The sequence below is a fragment of the Oenanthe melanoleuca genome, chromosome 6 (assembly GCF_029582105.1).
Source record: "Oenanthe melanoleuca isolate GR-GAL-2019-014 chromosome 6, OMel1.0, whole genome shotgun sequence".
Taxonomy (NCBI): Eukaryota; Metazoa; Chordata; class Aves; order Passeriformes; family Muscicapidae; genus Oenanthe; species Oenanthe melanoleuca.
The window spans coordinates 34,440,036-34,454,287 of NC_079340.1; positions in this window are offsets into that span (position 1 = coordinate 34,440,036).

Below are 14,252 nucleotides of genomic sequence, written 5' to 3' on the forward strand. Positions count from 1 at the left end.
GTTGCTTCTGGTGCTGGAGAAAACAGTTCAGTGTCCCTGTTCAGTGAAGTGTTGTGTGGCTGTGGGGGCTGCCCTGGAGCTGCAGGATCTGTGCTCTGAGCCTGCTTCCTGTCAGCAGGAATTCTGGATGTGCTGCAGCAAACAGGGGTGAGCTCTGGCTGAGGTAGAGTGAGCACACTGGGTTTTCCTGCTGTGTGCTGCTTCACCCTGAGCTCTCTGAGTGGCAGCAGGAGAGGCCAGAGCTTCCCTTCCAGCAGCAGTGTCACAAGCAGAGCTCAGCAGCAGAGCCCTCCTGCTGTGTCAGCCAGCACTGAGAAGGGAATTCTGCATCCCCTGGAGCAGCAGCAAGGCTGTGGTGAGAACATGAGGTGCTGAGCCAGGACAGCTGCTTCCCCAGGCCCATTTCTGTCACCTCTGCAAACAAATCAGTGAGCTTCCTGTGTTCCAGAAATGAGTGCCAGCAGGACAGCAGTACCCAGCAGGGTGTGTTGCTGCCCTTGTGTGGGTCTGTGTGCAGTGGGACAGGGTGTTTGCCCAGGCTGGCAGAGGGGCTGCTGTGCTGGGAGTGCTCCTGCTCCTGGAGAACAGCCCTGCCTTTCTTAGCTCCTGCCTGCCTGGCCTCAGGGGCTCTTCCTGAGGTTTCTTCTAGCATCTTCTCCAGCTAGGCCTGGGCTGACCTGATGGCTGTGAGGTGGTTTTTGTGTTTTCTGCTCACACAGTTGTGCATTGTACAAAATTCCTGCCCAAAAGTGCTGCCGGTGTTTGGCTGTAGCAGTACAGCAGTGAGCTTGGGGAGGTACAAGCAGCCTTCTGTTCACTTAAAAATAATTTTAAAAGGCAAACAAGAATAACCAGGACCCTGCTCCTCCCTGCTCCCAGGAAAAGCAGTTGTGTGCTCCCATGTGCAGTGAAGGGCTGCTCCATCACACAGGTGAAAGGCTGCTGAAGGGTGAGGAGATGCCAAGTGAGCAGGTGAGTGCTGGCCGTGGCACTGGGGCCATGAGCAGGCAGGAGCACCCCTCAGCCCACCCTGCTGGGAGGGAGGGAACTGTCAGACCTCACACTGGGGCACTGGTGTCTCTGGGCTGGGGTCATGGGATGGCTGGGGAGGGTTTGCTCAGGGCTGGTCCATCCTGCCATGCTGCTCCCCAGGGTGCAGTTCCCCAGTGTCTGCAGTAGAGCCTGGAGCACCCCAGCCCTGCCAGCTGTGGCACAGCCAGTGAGAGCTGCTGGCCTTGCCCTGTGCCCCTGATGGGCACAGATGGGCCCTGGCAGCTCTGCAGGTACAGTGAGCACTGCCATGGCAGGAGCCTGCCCTGTCCTGCAGGGAGTGTCCAGGCAGGGTCCTGCTGTCCCTGCACCTGGGTGTGGGACATTCCTGGCATTGCTGTGCCCTGGCTGAGCAAACAAAGGGCTCTGCTGCTGAGAGCTCAGGGGAAATGCCAGTGCCAGCAGCAGGGAGCTCAAAGCTGGTCTGCTGCCCCTTGGGCAGAGAGCACTGAGAAGCTGTAGTGACAGGTCTCCTTGTTTGTCCTGTGTCCCTTGTGATGGCCCCTGGTCTGATATTGTCTGTATGTCTGTCCTAACACCAGCTGAAAGAATCAGAGGAGTGACATCTAGTGCTGCAGGTGAGCCACTGGCTCTGTGACCCTTTACTGGATCTGCTCAGAGAGTTCAGAACAAAGGTGGTACCAGAGAGTGCTTGGGAGGCAGGTGAGTGCAGGGACACAGTGTGGCACTCTGGGTCAATCCCAGCCTCACTCAGCTCTGGCTGTGTGGGGCTGCAGGGCTGCCCCTGCCCAGCCAGGCACAGGAGAGGGCTGTGCTGAGCCCAGAGAGGGGCCAGGCTGTGCCCCAGCTCTGCCCCAGGCTCTGCCCCAGGCTCTGCCCCAGGCTGTGCCCCAGCTCTGCCCCAGCTCTGCCCCAGGCTGTGCCCCAGCTCTGCCCCAGGCTGTGCCCCAGCTCTGCCCCAGCTCTGCCCCAGGCTGTGCCCCAGCTCTGCCCCAGCTCTGCCCCAGGCTGTGCCCCAGGCTCTGCCCCAGCTCTGCCCCAGGCTGTGCCCCAGCTCTGCCCCAGGCTGTGCCCCAGCTCTGCCCCAGCTCTGCCCCAGGCTGTGCCCCAGGCTCTGCCCCAGCTCTGCCCCAGGCTGTGCCCCAGCTCTGCCCCAGCTCTGCCCCAGCTCTGCCCCAGCTCTGCCCCAGCTCTGCCCCAGGCTGTGCCCCAGGCTGTGCCCCAGGCTGTGCCCCAGGCTGTGCCCCAGCTCTGCCCCAGGCTGTGCCCCAGGCTGTGCCCCAGCTCTGTCCCAGGCTGTGCCCCAGCTCTGCCCCAGCTCTGCCCCAGGCTGTGCCCCAGCTCTGCCCCAGGCTGTGCCCCAGCTCTGCCCCAGCTCTGCCCCAGGCTGTGCCCCAGCTCTGCCCCAGGCTGTGCCCCAGCTCTGCCCCAGCTCTGCCCCAGGCTGTGCCCCAGGCTCTGCCCCAGCTCTGCCCCAGGCTCTGCCCCAGGCTCTGCCCCAGGCTCTGCCCCAGCTCTGCCCCAGGCTGTGCCCCAGCTCTGCCCCAGGCTGTGCCCCAGCTCTGCCCCAGCTCTGCCCCAGCTCTGCCCCAGGCTGTGCCCCAGCTCTGCCCCAGCTCTGCCCCAGGCTGTGCCCCAGCTCTGCCCCAGGCTGTGCCCCAGCTCTGCCCCAGCTCTGCCCCAGGCTCTGCCCCAGCTCTGCCCCAGGCTGTGCCCCAGCTCTGCCCCAGGCTGTGCCCCAGCTCTGCCCCAGCTCTGCCCCAGCTCTGCCCCAGGCTGTGCCCCAGGCTGTGCCCCAGCTCTGCCCCAGGCTCTGCCCCAGCTCTGCCCCAGCTCTGCCCCAGCTCTGCCCCAGGCTGTGCCCCAGTCTGTGTCCCAGCTCTGCCCCAGCTCTGCCCCAGGCTCTGCCCCAGGCTGTGCCCCAGGCTCTGCTCCAGCTCTGCCCCAGCTCTGCCCCAGCTCTGCCCCAGGCTGTGCCCCAGGCTGTGTCCCAGCTCTGCCCCAGCTCTGCCCCAGGCTGTGCCCCAGCTCTGCCCCAGCTCTGCCCCAGGCTCTGCCCCAGCTCTGCCCCAGGCTCTGCCCCAGGCTCTGCCCCAGGCTGTCTGGGGATCCTCCTGCTGGGATCTGGGCTCTGCCCCAGCCAGCACCTGTGTGGCTGCAGCACTGTCATGGCTCTGCCTGGCTTTAATTTGCTGCTGGGTGTGAGCTAATGAGCTCCTGGGGATCAGGCTCTGCTGGTCCTGCCCCTGCCAGCCCTGCCCTGCCTGTGCCAGCTGAGCCCTGCTGCTCTGGGCACACAGGCACCAGGGTCTGTGTCACAGGTTCAAATCAGAATCCTCATCTCACTGCAGCCTCTCTTAACCCTCATTATTTCTAATTTCCACAGCTGAACCTCTGTTGCTAAAGAAAAATTGGATTTTCCCAGCGGTGCAGAGGCTTGGCTGATGAGTCACAGCTAATCTTAGAGCCACTGGGAATTACTCACTGCCTGCTGATGCACAGTGGGCTGAGAAAACGCTCCTTTGGAGTGGGTAATTTGGGAATGTGGGTCTCTCCCCTGGCAGGATGGGTGTGGTGTGTGGGGGTTCATGTGGGTGCATGCTGGTGTCCCAAGGGGGCTTCACACATAAAAATCTCAGAGCCTGAGCTGCTTTCTGCACTCAGAGCCGTGGCTGAATCCCAGGTGTGAGGTGTTTAGAGCTGGGAATGGCTCAGTGTGATGTTTAAACCTGGGATAGCTCAGGCTGGTGTTTGAAGCTGGGATGGCTCAGTGTGATGTTTAAACCTGGGATGGCTCAGTGTGATGTTTGAAGCTGGGATGGCTCAGGCTGGTGTTTGAAGCTGGAATGGCTCAGTGTGATGTTTCAAGCTGGGATGGCTCAGGCTGGTGTTTGAAGCTGGAATAGCTCAGTGTGATGTTTAAACCTGGGAATGGCTCAGTGTGATGTTTCAAGCTGGAATGGCTCAGTGTGATGTTTAGAGCTGGGATGGCTCAGTGTGATGTTTAAACCTGGGATGGCTCAGTGTGATGTTTCAAGCTGGGATGGCTCAGTGAGTCTGTGCTCTTGGATGCTCAGGTGTTTGGGTAATGCCCCAGTGAGAGGGGCTTGGGGAGGACAGGGCTTATTTTGGGAACATTAAATGCTGCAGGAGGTAATGGGGGAGCACAAAAGTGATTTTGGGGTGGGACTCTCAGGGGGTCCCATGCAGGGCCTGGAGATGCACTTGATGGTCCTTGGCTCCCATCCAATGCAGGAGAGTCTCTGAATTCTGCAGTTTTTGGCTTTTCTCTGCAGTTGATGTTTTCTTCTGGAGTCCCCCAAAAAAGGTGTGTGAGGAAGCAAGATCACACCTGTTCTCTGTGAAATGTCCATGTTCCCCCTGTGAACATGATGGGATCACAGACCCAAAATCCTGGGTGCTGCCTGGCCAGGCCCATGTCCCTGTGGCAGCCCTCAAAGAACATTTTGGGATGGTGGGAGGCATTTCCTGGGGGAGCAGCAGGGAATTATTCCTGCTGCTGTAGTGATTTTTATCTTTCTTTTTATTATGGCTTGTGTGTGTGTGCACCAAAAATTCCATCAGCATTTTCCCAAGTGGTTGCTCCCACGGTGGCTTGAGCTAACAGAATTTATTACAATATCCAGGTAATTTTTCTGCCTGCTGCCAGATGCTGTCAGCTGCTGATTTGTGCTGCCAGCTCAGCCCCAGGGGATGGTCCCTGACACATGAAACAGCTCTTGGTATGATAATTGCAGCAATTTCAAGAAACAGGAGTAGGGGTCTGGGCAAGGATTGCCTTTGGGAGCATCTGTTTCACCTTTCTGTCTGTGACCTCTCTCTGAAAGGAGGAGCCAGAGGAGCCAGAGCTGGATTTGGCTGCTTGGTGCAGTGGGGAGGGATGTGAGACAGGGGGGCAGCAGCCCTGGGTGGGGAGAAAACCAGCAGCCCGTGGCACAGCCTGGTGTCCCCTCTTGGGGCTGGAGCAGAGCTGGTGCTTGGCTGGACCCAACCAGTCCCACAGCTCTGTGTGCATTGCTGGGCACCCCCGTGTCACCCACCCTTGTTCCAAGGTTCAGCTGTTCCTCCTGTAGCAGATGTTCATTATCAGCTGTAATGAATGGGCTCCCAGCCCCCCTCCAGCACAGACTGAATTTTGCCCAGCAGTTCAGAGCAGCTCCCTGCACTGTGGTGATGGATGCTCTTTCTGGGGTGGTGCCACCAGTTTCCTGTAGTCAGAGCCACCAGTGTCTCTCTGGGAAGTGGAGCAGCATTCTGTTTAGAAAAGCATTTTTTGTGCAGGGCTTTGGGCTTTTCCCTCTGCTGCATGTCAGCAAACAGAGCTGCTGTTTGGCAGTGCTGCCCTTGCAGAACAGGACTGCAGCCTCTCATGGGGGTCAGGGCCTCCATCCTCTGGGAACTCACATCATTCCTCCTGGAAGGGCTCTGCACCTGCTGCAGGAGGAAAGCCAGAGAGGTTTCAGGCTGAAATGGGACACCCAGGCTGCAGTTCTGCAGCTCTTGGCTGCAGCTGGGTGCAGGATGAGCCGAGCTCTGGGCAGGGACACACGGCCACAGCCCCTTGTGCAGCCCAGCCCTGGCCCCTGGCAGCCAGGGAGCCCCAGGGCTGGGGCAGGAGGGACAGGCAGGGCTGGACTGGGGCAGGAGGGACAGGCAGGGCTGGGGCAGGAGGGACAGGCAGAGAAGGGCTGGGGCAGGAGGGACAGGCAGGGCTGGGGCAGGAGGGACAGGCAGGAGGGACAGGCAGGGCAGGGCTGGGGCAGGAGGGACAGGCAGGGCTGGGGCAGGAGGGACAGGCAGGGCTGGGGCAGGAGGGACAGGCAGAGAAGGGCTGGGGCAGGAGGGACAGGCAGGGCAGGGCTGGGGCAGGAGGGACAGGCAGGGCTGGGCTGGGGCAGGAGGGACAGGCAGGGCTGGGGCAGGAGGGACAGGCAGGGCTGGGCTGGGGCAGGAGGGACAGGCAGGGCTGGGGCAGGAGGGACAGGCAGGGCTGGACTGGGGCAGGAGGGACAGGCAGGGCTGGGCTGGGGCAGGAGGGACAGGCAGGAGGGACAGGCTGGGCTGGGCTGGGGCAGGAGCAGCCCAGGCAGGAGGGACAGGCAGGAGGGACAGGCAGGGCAGGGCTGAGCAGCCCCAGTGCCAGGAGGGGAAGGGCTGGGACTGCCAGGAACCCAAGGTGCAGCCTGGCCTGCAGAAAACGAGCACAAAGAGAAGTGAGGTCATGCTGAGACACATCCCTGACCAATTGTGCTCTTTTCCTGTCTAGAAAATGTGCACTCACTGCTCCCATCCGCTGCTGGGGCTGGCAGGAGGGCTGTGCCTGCTGCCAGAACAGCTCCCAGAACAGCTGCCAGCTGTGCCCTCCTGCACGGGATCACAGGATTCCAGGATTCACAGGATCACAGGATTCCAGGATCACAGGATTCACAAGATCATAGGATTCACAGGATTCACAGGATCCCAGGATTCACAGGATCACAGGAGAACTCAGCTCAGGGCTCAGCCACAGCAGATTTGGGGCTGTTACATCCCACAGGGGCTGTGCCATATCACATCTTCAGCAAAGATCACTGCCAGAAGGGATCAGATGGGATCTCTCAGAAACTTCCTTGTCCCTGAGAGATTAAAGCAGCTCTGCAGTATTGCAAATATTAACATCCCCAGTGGCAGCACACCCTGGCCTCAGAGTGCTTTAAGACACAGCAGGGAGCCATCACATTCCAGGTGTCCTGGAGAGGAAGTGGCACTTGGGTCAATAAACATTTGTTTCAGGAGAGCTGAGAAGCCAGACAGACACAGGGAGCCTGTCACTGCAGACTCGGGTCTGAAAGGCAGTAAATGAACCAGAAATCTAGTTTATGCACTAGAAGTCGAACAGTTCAGACATTTTGTTGTGCCTTTCAGTTGCAGTTATTAGGCTTGTTAACTATCCCCACCCTGGCAGTGACCTGTCAGCGTGTGTGCAGTTGTGGCTGTCAGGGGCAGCACTGCCCCTGGCTGGATCTCACCTGAGCAGATCTGACCGTGCAGGGAGGGACAAAGGGAGCTGGGGAGGCTGGAGGGCAGGGGAGAGCCTGGGCTTCTCCAGGGAGGAGACCAAAGGATGGGCTTGTGCCCCTTGAGCTTCCCTGTGGGGCACTCAGGTCTCCCTCCTCAGATGGGAAGTGAATGTCTCTGAGACACAGCTGGTGCTTTTGTTGGGGTGCCAGGACTGAGGGGAGGAATTCAGTGAGGTTCAGTGAGCTGTTGGAATTCAGTGAGATCCAGTGAGCTGTTGGAATTCAGTGAGGTTCAGTGAGCTGTTGGAATTCAGTGAGCTGTTGGAATTCAGTAGATCCAGTGAGCTGCTGGATTTCAGTGAGATCCAGCAGGGCTGTTGGAATTCAGTGAGATCCAGTGAGCTATTGGAATTCCGTAGATCCAGCAGGGCTGTTGGAATTCCGTAGATCCAGCAGGGCTGTTGGATTTCAGTAGATCCAGTGAGCAGTTGGAATTCAGTAGATCCAGTGAGCTGTTGGATTTCAGTAGATCCAGCAGGGCTGTTGGATTTCAGTAGATCCAGTGAGCTGTTGGAATTCAGTAGATCCAGTGAGCTGTTGGATTTCAGTAGATCCAGTGAGCTATTGGAATTCAGTAGATCCAGTGAGCTATTGGAATTCAGTAGATCCAGTGAGCAGTTGGATTTCAGTAGATCCAGCAGGGCTGTTGGATTTCAGTAGATCCAGCAGGGCTGTTGGAATTCAGTAGATCCAGTGAGCTGTTGGAATTCAGTAGATCCAGTGAGCAGTTGGATTTCAGTAGATCCAGCAGGGCTGTTGGATTTCAGTAGATCCAGCAGGGCTGTTGGAATTCAGTAGATCCAGTGAGCTGTTGGAATTCAGTGAGGTTCAGTGAGCTGTTGGAATTCAGTGAGCTGTTGGAATTCAGTAGATCCAGTGAGCTGTTGGAATTCAGTGAGGTTCAGTGAGCTGTTGGAATTCAGTGAGCTGTTGGAATTCAGTAGATCCAGTGAGCTGTTGGATTTCAGTAGATCCAGAGGGCTGTTGGATTTCAGTAGATCCAGCAGGGCTGTTGGATTTCAGTAGATCCAGTGAGCTGTTGGATTTCAGTAGATCCAGCAGGGCTGTTGGATTTCAGTAGATCCAGCAGGGCTGTTTCCCTCAGGACACGTTTTGGGGGCAGCACAGGAGCAGTGCTGCAGAAACCCCTGCCTGCCTTGTGTGCTGAGGTTCCTCCGGTGCAGGGGGGCCAGGGGTCCCTGGGGGGCTCCAGGGTGGGCTCCCTAACACTCAGATGTTTCTGGGGGATCTCAGGGAGGTCCCAGAGCCCCTGTGGGTGGCACATGCAGGTGTCAGGCCGGGCTCCCAGTGAGCTGCCAGCCACGGGCAACCTGGGCCAGTGGAAACCTGACTCTCCCTGCAGAGAGGGAGTGAGGTGGAGAGCTAAATGTAGCTGCTGTAGCTCAGGGAGCATGGGAAATGACAGCTGAGAGTGCTGCTCCACAGACAGCCCCTGCTGGGCTCTGGGGGCTGGCAGCCAGCAGGAAACCCCTGGAACCACCCCTGGGGGACACCAGCACAGCACAGCTGTGCCTGCCAGAAATCACAGTCACTGTGCCAGGGAGAACAGTCCCTGTGCCAGGGAGAACAGTCCCTGTGCCAGGGAGAACAGTCCCTGTGCCCAGGAGAACAGTCCCTGTGCCAGGGAGAACAGTCCCTGTGCCCAATGAGAACAGTCCCTGTGCCTGGGAGAACAGTCCCTGTGCCTGGGAGAACAGTCCCTGTGCCCAAGGAGAACAGTCCCTGTGCCAGGGAGAACAGTCCCTGTGCCAGGGAGAACAGTCCCTGTGCCTGGGAGAACAGTCCCTGTGCCAGGGAGAACAGTCCCTGTGCCCAGGAGAACAGTCCCTGTGCCAGGGAGAACAGTCCCTGTGCCCAATGAGAACAGTCCCTGTGCCTGGGAGAACAGTCCCTGTGCCTGGGAGAACAGTCCCTGTGCCCAAGGAGAACAGTCCCTGTGCCAGGGAGAACAGTCCCTGTGCCTGGAGAACAGTCCCTGTGCCCAGGAGAACAGTCCCTGTGCCTGGAGAACAGTCCCTGTGCCTGGAGAACAGTCCCTGTGCCCAGGAGAACAGTCCCTGTGCCAGGAGAACAGTCCCTGTGACCAAGAGAACAGTCCCTGTGCCTGGAGAACAGTCCCTGTGCCAGGGAGAACAGTCCCTGTGCCCAAGAGAACAGTCCCTGTGCCAGGGAGAACAGTCCCTGTGCCAGGGAGAACAGTCCCTGTGCCAGGGAGAACAGTCCCTGTGCCCAAGGAGAACAGTCCCTGTGCCCAGGAGAACAGTCCCTGTGCCCAGGAGAACAGTCCCTGTGCCAGGGAGAACAGTCCCTGTGCCAGGAGAACAGTCCCTGTGCCCAGGAGAACAGTCCCTGTGCCAGGGAGAACAGTCCCTGTGCCAGGGAGAACAGTCCCTGTGCCTGGAGAACAGTCCCTGTGCCAGGGAGAACAGTCCCTGTGCCCAATGAGAACAGTCCCTGTGCCCAGTGAGAACAGTCCCTGTGCCCAGGAGAACAGTCCCTGTGCCCAAGGAGAACAGTCCCTGTGCCAGGGAGAACAGTCCCTGTGCCCAAGGAGAACACTCCCTGTGCCCAATGAGAACAGTCCCTGTGCCCAAGGAGAACAGTCCCTGTGCCAAGGAGAACAGTCCCTGTGCCAGGGAGAACAGTCCCTGTGCCAGGAGAACAGTCCCTGTGCCCAGGAGAACAGTCCCTGTTCCAGGGAGAACAGTCCCTGTGCCCAAGGAGAACAGTCCCTGTGCCAAGGAGAACAGTCCCTGTGCCAGGGAGAACAGTCCCTGTGCCAGGAGAACAGTCCCTGTGCCCAGGAGAACAGTCCCTGTTCCAGGGAGAACAGTCCCTGTGCCCAAGGAGAACAGTCCCTGTGCCTGGAGAACAGTCCCTGTGCCAGGGAGAACAGTCCCTGTTCCAGGGAGAACAGTCCCTGTGCCCAAGGAGAACAGTCCCTGTGCCAAGGAGAACAGTCCCTGTGCCAGTGAGAACAGTCCCTGTGCCTGGAGAACAGTCCCTGTGCCAAGGAGAACAGTCCCTGTGCCAGTGAGAACAGTCCCTGTGCCCAAGGAGAACAGTCCCTGTGCCAGTGAGAACAGTCCCTGTGCCCGGAGAACAGTCCCTATGCCAAGGAGAACAGTCCCTGAGCCAATGAGAACAGTCCCTGTGCCAGGGAACAGTCCCTGTGCCCAGGAGAACAGTCCCTGTGCCAGGGAGAACAGTCCCTGTGCCAGGGAGAACAGTCCCTGTGCCCGGAGAACAGTCCCTGTGCCAGGAGAACAGTCCCTGTGCCCAAGGAGAACAGTCCCTGAGCCAGTGAGAACAGTCCCTGTGCCAGGGAACAGTCCCTGTGCCTGGAGAACAGTCCCTGTGCCCAGGAGAACAGTCCCTTCAATTAACCAGGAGCAGAAAGGAGCTGGGAGCTCTGCTGGGCTCACACTCAGTGATCCACAGGCAGTGTCTGCCTGGGCAGGGCCAGCACCAGGACTGGGCTGGGGGAGATCCTCACACAGTGTATGCCTGACATACCCAATATACACCTAACACACTCTATATACACCTAACACACTCTATATGTACCTAACACACCCAGTGTATGCCTGACACACTCTATATGTACCTAACACACTCTATATACACCTAACACACTCTATATGTACCTAACACACTCTATATGTACCTAACACACAATATACACCTAACACACTCTATATGTACCTAACACACTCTATATGTACCTAACACACAATATACACCTAACACACTCTATATGTACCTAACACACTCAGTGTATGCCTGACATACCCAATATACACCTAACACACTCTATATGTACCTAACACACTCTATATGTACCTAACATACAATATACACCTAACACACTCTATATGTACCTAACACACCCAGTGTATGCCTGACATACTCAATTCATACTCGTGGGGCTGCTGGGGCAGGAGCCCAGTGCTGCCTTGGGCTGTTTGACCTGGGCTGTGCCACAGCAGCCTGTGTGCTTTGGGTGACTCAGGCTGCACTTCCATGCAGGAATGAAAGGGACAAGCAGGAGCTGGTGCCCCATCTGTGGATGGGACAGGAGAGGAGAGACAAGCTCTGCTGGAGTGCAGCAGTTTGCTGAGCAGGCAGGCTGAGTGCCAGGCTGATGGGAATGAGTCTCTGTTCTGCATCTGGATGAGGCAGCTCGGGAATTCAAGGATTTTGTTTAATATTCTGTGGCCTTTTATTTTGCCCTTGCTTGTTTTTTTAACATGAGATGCTGAGGTTTCATCTGTCCAGGAACTCAGCATGGAAGCTATAAATAGCTGTGGCAGGGTCTGAGAGCTGAGGAGATTTTTTTTTGGCAGCTTGGTTAAAGCCTTGCTGCTTGTGAGCCCTGCCTTGCTGCAGAGCTGCAGTGCAGGAGAAGCACCCCTGAGGCTCCAGCTGGCTCCTTCACAGCTGGGAAAAGCAGGGACAGGCACCACTCCCAGAACTGCTTCTCCAGCCCCCAGAGGGGCAGAGTGGGCACTGACACCCCTGGTTTTTGGGGGTGTGAGCTGTGTGTGCTTCCCCCCCTCAGGGGATGGGTGATGCAGGGAGCCCTCAGGGTCTGGGGTCCCCTCCTTGGGGCCAGGCCCAGCCCTGCTCCTTCCCCTGCCCTGTCCCTGCAGGGATGGGTGGGAAGCACAGCTGGGGTGCTGGGCATGGCTCACCCCTGCACTGAACCTGATCCATTTCTCTGCAAACTCACCAGTGACACAGAAATCTCTGTTTCAGAACAGGCTGTGGGCACTTGGAAGGGAAGGGAGTGCCCTTTATGTTCTTGTTTATTTATTCTTAGTGAGGTTTATTTGCTGCTGGTTTGTCCCAGGCCATACCCACCCTGCTTGCTGCCATTTGCCATCACTGCTGTATTTAGCCACTGGTGTGAGATGGCAAACACTCTGTGGCTCTGCTCCCAGCAGAGGCAGGTCCCATTTCTAGATCCTGCAGATGCTGGAGGTGCAGGAGAGGAAATGCTGTGCCTTGGGGAAAGCTGCAGCTCTGCCTCCCACGTGAGCTCTGCACAGCTCCTGCTCAGGCTCAGCTGGGCTGGCTCTGGCTGCTGGGATGTGAGCAGGGCTCCGAGCACAGCAGAAGGAAGATGTGCTGCCAACAGCACCAGAGCAGCAGCAATGTGACCCTGCAGTGCTGCTTTCCTTGGGGTGGTTTCTGCACTGCAGGATGTGCCAACACCCCCAGGCACTGCACGGTGTGCCCATCCCAGAGCTGAGCACAGCCCAGCCCCAGGGTGACAGAAGTGACAGAACAGCCCCGAGTCACAGAGCTGGGCTTTGGGGGTGCTGTGCCACTGCCTCTGCTGCAGGCTGCTGCTCCCTGGGGGCCAGAGCCTCCTGCCTGGGCACAGCCTGCCCACACTGCACTCCATGCTGCTGCTGGTAAAAATAAAATAAAAATAAAATAAAATAACATATAATAAAATAAATATAAAATAAAATAAAATAAAATAAAATAAAATAAAATAAAATAAAATAAAATAAAATAAAATAAAATAAAATAAAATAAAATAACATATAAAATAATAAAATAAATATAAAATAAAATAAAATAATACAATAGAACAAAATTAAACTAAATGAAACGAAACAAAATAAAATAAAATAAAATAATAAACAGCAGTTTTTATTGAGAGGTCACATACAAATGGAAGGCTCTGTATGTTTAGAACAGTATGTTTAGAAGAAATGTTCTCACAGAGTATTGGATCCCTTTGGAATTCACGTTCAGAGAAGATTTAAGCACATAGCTTGGCTAGAATAAAAAGAAAAGCCTGGGCAGGATCCCTGTGTGTCCATTTATAGCACGTGGGGCTGTGCAGGCTCTGGCCAGTTGTATCTGCAGCACCACAGATCCTCACTGGGATGGACAGGGGCAGGGGCGGGGAGAGGATGGAGCAGGACAGGCAGGGATGGGAGAGCTTGGGCAGGGATGGGAGCATGTACAGAGACAAGGCTGCTGCATGGAAGGGTCCCAAAACCCCAGTTCCTTGCAATAAAAATAGAATTTAGGGGACTTGCAGAGTAAAGTTGTTTTTCATAGCTATAAAAAGAAAATGGAAACGTTTCCCTTTGGTACCTCTACATCCTTCCCCCTAAATAAGTGATTTCCTTTTCTCCTTGCTGATTAGGAAGCTCTCCTCTGGAGGTTGGCTTTGATGTCTCAGGAAAAGAAAAATCAAATTAGCAAATCTACAGGAAAGAATTAGCATGGCCCCATTGATTCCCTTTCTGGATCAGCAGCACTGCTCCAAGCCGTGCCCCAGCATCCTTCCCCAGGGCACAGCACCCACCCGTGCCTGGCACAGGGCACAGCACCCACCCCGTGCCTGGCACAGGCACCCCCAGCCGTGTTTGGGGCACACAGAGTCCCCACTCAGAGCTGTGTGAGCCAGAACTGCCTCGGCAGCCTCGCTGAGTGCCCAGGGCAGAGGATGCCCAGCCTGGCACAGAGCAGAGGGTGCCCAGCCCTGGCACAGGCAGAGGATGCCCAGCCTGGCACGGGGCAGAGAGTGCCCAGCCCTGGCAGAGGATGCCCAGCCCTGGCTCGGTGCAGAGGATGCTCAGCCTGGCACAGGCAGAGGATGCCCAGCCCTGGCACAGTTCAGAGGATGCTCAGCCTGGCAGAGGATGCCCAGCCTGGCTCGGTGCAGAGGATGCCCAGCCCTGGCACAGGGCAGAGGGTGCCCAGCCCTGGCTCGGTGCAGAGGGTGCCCAGCCTGGCTCGGTGCAGAGGGTGCTCAGCCTGGCACAGGCAGAGGATGCCCAGCCCTGGCACGGTGCAGAGGATGCTCAGCCTGGCACAGAGCAGAGGATGCTCAGCCTGGCAGAGGATGCACAGCCCTGGCACAGGGCAGAGGGTGCCCAGCCCTGGCTCGGTGCAGAGGATGCTCAGCCCTGGCAGAGGGTGCCCAGCCCTGGCACAGAGCAGAGGGTGCCCAGCCCTGGCTCGGTGCAGAGGGTGCCCAGCCCCACAGCTCTGCCCCCCAGCCCCTGGGCAGGGCAGGCACAGACCCAGCACAGCCAGGGCCCCCGTGGGCCGCGGGCAGCAGGTTCCGTGAGGAATTGGGAATTCCCGGAGGAGGAGGAGGCTGCAGCCGGT